Source organism: Nipponia nippon, unplaced genomic scaffold, assembly GCF_047370975.1.
Source record: "Nipponia nippon isolate SJK-2023a ecotype South Korea unplaced genomic scaffold, ASM4737097v1 scaffold_3, whole genome shotgun sequence".
Classification (NCBI taxonomy): Eukaryota; Metazoa; Chordata; class Aves; order Pelecaniformes; family Threskiornithidae; genus Nipponia; species Nipponia nippon.
Window position 1 is genome coordinate 113,452,099 of NW_028262347.1, and position 6,000 is coordinate 113,458,098.

Sequence of the window (6,000 nt, forward strand, 5' to 3'; positions counted from 1 at the left end):
AAGTTGATGGGGTCAGAGCCTCTTCTTTTGTAGGTAATGCTCTACAGGTTTTTGTAGATCAAGTAATACTTAAATCAGCAGTGAGAGCAGGACTGGGCTCTAAACATCTGGCATCCTATAGACCCCAAATTATGAAGGGTGAGAGGAAGACAAAGTTTCATCTTGATCTTCTTTCGCTCTAGCTTTGTGCCACAGCTAGCTCCCCTGGTTTCCACAATGTATCTTGTTGGTTTGGGCATACACCATTTCCCAGGTTTCTTAAACTAATTTTCTGGCTGGAAGAAAATCCCATATTATTATTTTGTTCCTCATTCCCTTATCTGCCTAGCTGTAGGGATAGTCAGGTAAGCCTTAGTTGGGCTCAGCCTATGGTTGCTGTAATTTTGCCTTAAGACTACTTTCCCTTTTGATCCCAGCCTGGGGATCTCGGAGCTGGCAAGTAAGCAAAAGATTACAGGTGAGGATGAAAGACCTTGCAAGACTGACATGGCTTCTTGTCAGTCCACACTAGGCTGCCTTTAAAAATTAGGTTGCATGAGGAAAGCAGGCTGAGACTTCCAAGGTATTAGATTAATCTAAGCCAGTGCCATGCTTAGGGAATACGAGTATCTGCAAATGGTTCTACTGGGGACTGAGAAACTAGTGGCAGATCACGTAATGCATCATACGTGCACTCTGCTGTTTGCTAACACAGCAGTTCCCAGGGATGGCCCTTCACTGCCTGACCTCCAGAGAGGCATAAACAGGACAGAAAAGGACTGCACCAAGAGCTACTCAAGAGAGGCCCAAAGCTCCAGCTGCTGGGGGAGATTGCTCATCTTCGTATTGCAGCAGAGTGAGATTTGCATTACAAGAAAAGCTCTGGGAAAGAGCAAGTCTCAGTGGCTTCAAAAGCATGCTTCCATGGAACTCCTTACAGTGCTTTCAAAACAAGTTGTCTTAAGCTATTTCATGGGTGCTTATCAGCCCAGAGAAAGGTTCTGGAGAAAGATTTCTGCCTAAATTGCTGCCTTTGTTAGTCCTTCAGCTGCAAAAGTCTTGTAAGAATCTCCTTGGAGGGCTTTTCTGGGGACAAAGGAGGCTTTAAAATCTCCAAGAAAATGTAAAAATTTAAGTGGAAAAAATTACCAAAGACTTCAGGTAGCGCATGTGATTGGACCCTATAAATACACTTTATAACAGCGCCCTGTTATGGCAACAATCCATCACATAATTCTCCTCATGAATTTCTGAGGCTGTCTCTGGAGCTTGATGGGAACCCACCTGGTGGTTGAATCCCTTTTGAGAGACTGCAGTGAATTGCTTTGTGTTCGCAGGCTTTTGATGGCTAGTAATGGTCAGGCAGCAGGAAGTTAAGAGCAGAATGGTGAGGAGGGTGCAGAGGAAAGGTCTTTCACCCTGTGTTCCTGAGGTTGTCTTAATTAAAGCATAAAGGGCAAGCAGTTTTTTTTCCTCTTATGCACATTGAAAACAACTGCTTGTATGTGTCAAAAACATCTCATTCCCTTCATGGCCTTCTCTGTGTATTGATTTACTCAATTAGTAGTGCATGGCCTGTTTCTGTTTTTAACAAAACAGTGTGGGACCTTTGACATTTAAAGGGTTGAACAATGCACATGAAACACACATGCTGTTTAAGCTAGTCTTTGGTATAGAGAACCCTAGGTCTTTTTGCACCAAATACAGCTTCTACAAAGCACCCCACCCTTCCCATCTTTGCAAAGTATTTATGGTGACAGAAACATACTTTGTTTCCTATAATTGATGAGACCTGTATAATGCCACTAGCTGCAAGGAAAATAATGAATTATATAGAGAAAGAAAAAAAAAAACCACAACAACTTTAGTTGCTTTTTTTCTAAAGTGTTGACATCAAATATGTCAAATGAAGTGAAACAAAGCCCACCTAATGTCTTGTTTTTTTTGAAAAGATATAATGATCTCTCCTGTTCTAACAGGCAGTTTATTTTTGGTCACCTTCAAAGCTCTGTTTCCTTTGCTCGTGGTAATGGCAGGATTTGTTTCTGAAACATGTCTATGGAACAAGGCTGGAGTTTGAACTGAACATTTTAAGAAGAATAATCAAACATTTGTGCTGTATGCTGCTGTTTTTTCCCATTCTGCCAACTGCAAGCCAGAGACTGAGGTCTAGCCTGCTTGCTGACTTGCTGATTGCACTGCCATATTGACTCTATCATACTATCACTTTGTGCCTCTGTTTTCTCTTGTAAAGTTGGGCTGCAATTTGCCAGTTTTTCAGCCAGATTCCAGAGGAGCTTTCTGGGCTCCTCTGTCTCATTTTCATTGCCCAGAGCTTGATGTTTCAGAGGATTAATATGGTTTCAAACTGGAATGGGCAAAACATTTAAAGAAGCTGTAACAAGTGTTGGTCACTCACTTTTCCCTGTTTCCTATGTTTCCTTGCTGTATAGGTTGCTCACTTGGAAACCCATGTTAGTGGAGGAATGGAGCCTGGATTGTTTCTGCTCTGAAATTGCAGGCTCTCTATCAGACTAAAGCAGAACCTAATACAGTTCTTGGCAATATGAGGACTGTGATATTGTTGGCTGTAAGAAGCCATGCTGACACTTGTCAGCTTGGCTTAAGTCAATAAGACTGGCCCTGTGTAGTTAAAAGTCTGTGACTTGCTAAGCAAATTTTGCCTCAAGGTTAAAGTGCCAAATTCCAGTAGAATGTAAATATCTGTTCGTGGGCATCTTTGAAAATCTCGGCCTCAGTGACCTGCTGGGTAGCTTCCATTTATTTTACATTGTTTTACCTGCTCTTCTGCTCTAATTTTTAAAAATAAACTAGGCTGAGGCTCATCAGAAATGAACTATCCAGTTTCTTGACAGAGACATCATGATCAGTGATTTAAACATTTTCCTTGAAAGAGAGGAACAAAAATTCCACTTTTAAATTTAGTAAGACTTTGTTAAACACAGCACAAAAATACAGGTGTTGGGGGAACTTATCTTGTCCAGTTTGAGTTCTGTAGGTCTCATGAGATGTTTACTTATTTCAGGTTGGTCTATACCTGGATTGCTAGTTCCTGATTCACTCAGTGTTTAGTCAGTATTTGAGGTCTTTAAAGATTGTTTAGGTTAGGTGAAGCAAATGCTGGTGGGACCAAGCACTTTTCTGATATAATTACATTTATCCACAGTGGATGTATGCAAGCCTTTCTTTCAGTTAGCAGTCTGCCCCAAAGCTCCCTCTTTCTTCTTGGCATACATTCTCACTTGTAGAACCTCCCATGTGTGGATATACAGTCAGTCTAGTTTCTAAGTCATGACTTCCCTGTCTTTCACTCTCACTAAACAAAGGGACATCTTGTGGTTGCCTTATTCCACCCAAATGAAAGACAGCTACCAAATCAGTCTCCTGGAAAGTGATGTGAGCGCCTATAGATCAAAACAAGATAGCAGTGGGACAGAGGATCTCAAATATAACCATATTTGGACCTTGGCATGTAGAAAATGAATTTATTTCTAAGGCTTTGTTTAGGCAGCATATCAAAAATATTCTTTCTTCCCACTCAGAAGAACTCTCATCCGTTTTTACTGTGCCCCTGCTTTTTGTCACAATGTGCTGAATAATACGTGGTCCCCAGCAGAACACAGGACAGAGTTCTGTTGTCATACAAGCTGTGAAGGAGCCCTGAGATTAAATTATACAGTGAGAGCTGTTGCTGACTGCTGATTGATTTCTGACAGCTTGCTCAGGAAAGGAATAAATTTATTGAGATGTATTAAAACTCTTCATTCCTACCTTCCCCCTCTGTTCTCTTTGAAAGGGTGGTCCCCTTATGAGTACTGAAAGACAGAACTGTGAAATGAAGGTGTTCAGTGTATGAGGTAGATACTTGCCCCTGATGTCCACCTAATAGCGGCAGAGCTGCTTGGCTGGGTTTCCCTTGTTCTGCACATCCCACTGCTCAAGGGGGTTCCCTTGTGATTTTTGAATGCCAGCAGTTATCAGTTTAAAGTAGAAGGGATGAAATCCTATACCTGCCACTGCTGGGTACTTATAGCAGGACTATGGTCCATGTGCAGGATTAAAGTCGCCTCAGGCATCTTAGGCCATATCCTCAACTGCTGTAACTTTTTGAGAGTCACTGGAGTCTCTCTAACTTATGACATGAGGATCCAGCCCGCTCTGTCATCTGAGGACATTTCTATTCCTGGTGAATGCTCAGAACATGGCAAATTCATACAGAAGCCCATGAACTGCTTCACCAGAGCAAGTCATGTTCTAAAAACAAAACTGTCCCCTCTTTAACTGGCAGACCTGATATAACACAGTGACCCTGGCGCTTTTGGGAAGCTTCACTCAATCTTCTGCTAAAGGCGATTATTCATTCCCTCTGCAGCATAATTGCCCTACTTCAAGGCTAGAGCTACCTTCCCTTGGGACAGGTTTCACCTTTGCTCAGCTGAGCATGTGTAGGAGTGATCCACAGGAGCACATGGAAAGCAATTTAAAGCAGCAAATTCCCTGCTGCTTTTGGAAGCTGTTAAATCAGGTAGTTCTCAGTGAAGAGAGGGTACAATGCAAGAAATTCTCCCATTCTTGAATAGGCTTTCTGCTGTTGTGAGCTGACATGGCTGTTTTCCTCCAATGCTAAATTCTTCCAGTATAAATTTTTCAACACGTATTTTCTTTTTCCTTAACAGCAGTGATAAAAACTCATGACAAAGGTGGGAATTTTGATGAATATTCTGTGTATTTGTAGTGTGGTATTTCCTCTAGCTCAATAGACCTATGATAAAAAGAGGTGTGGATACAGAGGACTAATATTTTTCCCACTTGTTTGACACTGATTAATGGGAAGGTTACATCTGGCTGTATGTTCTGTCTGGAATGACAGAAATAGGTCATGAGACTGAGTGAAGTTGGTAAATGATAAAGGGTACTGGTCAAATCTCTGCATGTCTCCTCCACAGCAAGAGTTTTCATTCTGGCATGTGCTGGTTTAGGCTGGGATAGAGTTCATTTTCTTCACAGTAGCTAGTATGGGGCTATGTTTTGGATTTGTGCTGGAAACAGTGTCGCTAACACAGGGATGCTTTAGTTATTGCTGAGCAGTGCTTGCACAGAGTCAAGGCCTTTTCTGCCTCTCATACCACCCCACCAGTGAGTAGGCTGGGGGTGCACAAGCAGCTGGGAGGGGGACACAGCTGGGACAGCTGACCCCAACTGACCAAAGGGCTATTCCACCCCATACGATGTCATGCCCAGCATATAAAGCTGGGGGAAGAAGAAAGAAGGGGGTTGACGTTCGGAGTGATGGAGTTTTGTCTTCCCAAGTAACCGTTATGCGTGATGGAGTCCTGCTTTCCTGGAGATGGCTGAACACCTGCCTGCGAATGGGAAGTAGGGAATGAATTCCTTGTTTTGCTTTGCTTGCGCACATGGCTTTTGCTTTACCTATGAAACTCTTTATCTCAACCCAAGAGTTTTTTTTCTCACTTTTACCCTTCCGATTCTTTCCCTCCTCCCACTGTGGGGGAGTGAGTGAGTGTCTCTGTGGTGCTTAGTTGCCAGCTGGGGTTAAACCATGACAAGGCAATAAACTACCTTCTCTGATTTGCCTTTGACTGCAGTGGGCTGTGCTGATGCTTGACCTACAGAATCAGGCAGCTTATGCTATAGAAATGAAGGTCTTTGTTCTGGAGCATTCTGTAAGGTCCAGTGGAAGTAGTCCTCAGATGCTGCTATGGTGAACTCTTTCCATCACTTTAGAGTGGGTAAAAATTTCTCCGTTAGCTGAAGGCTTCAGCGCCCTTCAGTTTGCAGTTGTTTGTGCAGCTGAGATTCTGCTTGCTCTTAGTCCTCCACAATGCCAAATAAAACAGATCTGGGTAAAACACCTTTCAGTTAAAAAAACTGGCTTCCTAGGCCTCTGGTTTGCTACTTACTGCACCTGCAGCAAAGCCACAGAGCTGATTTTATGCATGGCCTGATGGGTTTAATTAGTTTGATTTTTCTGGGGATCTT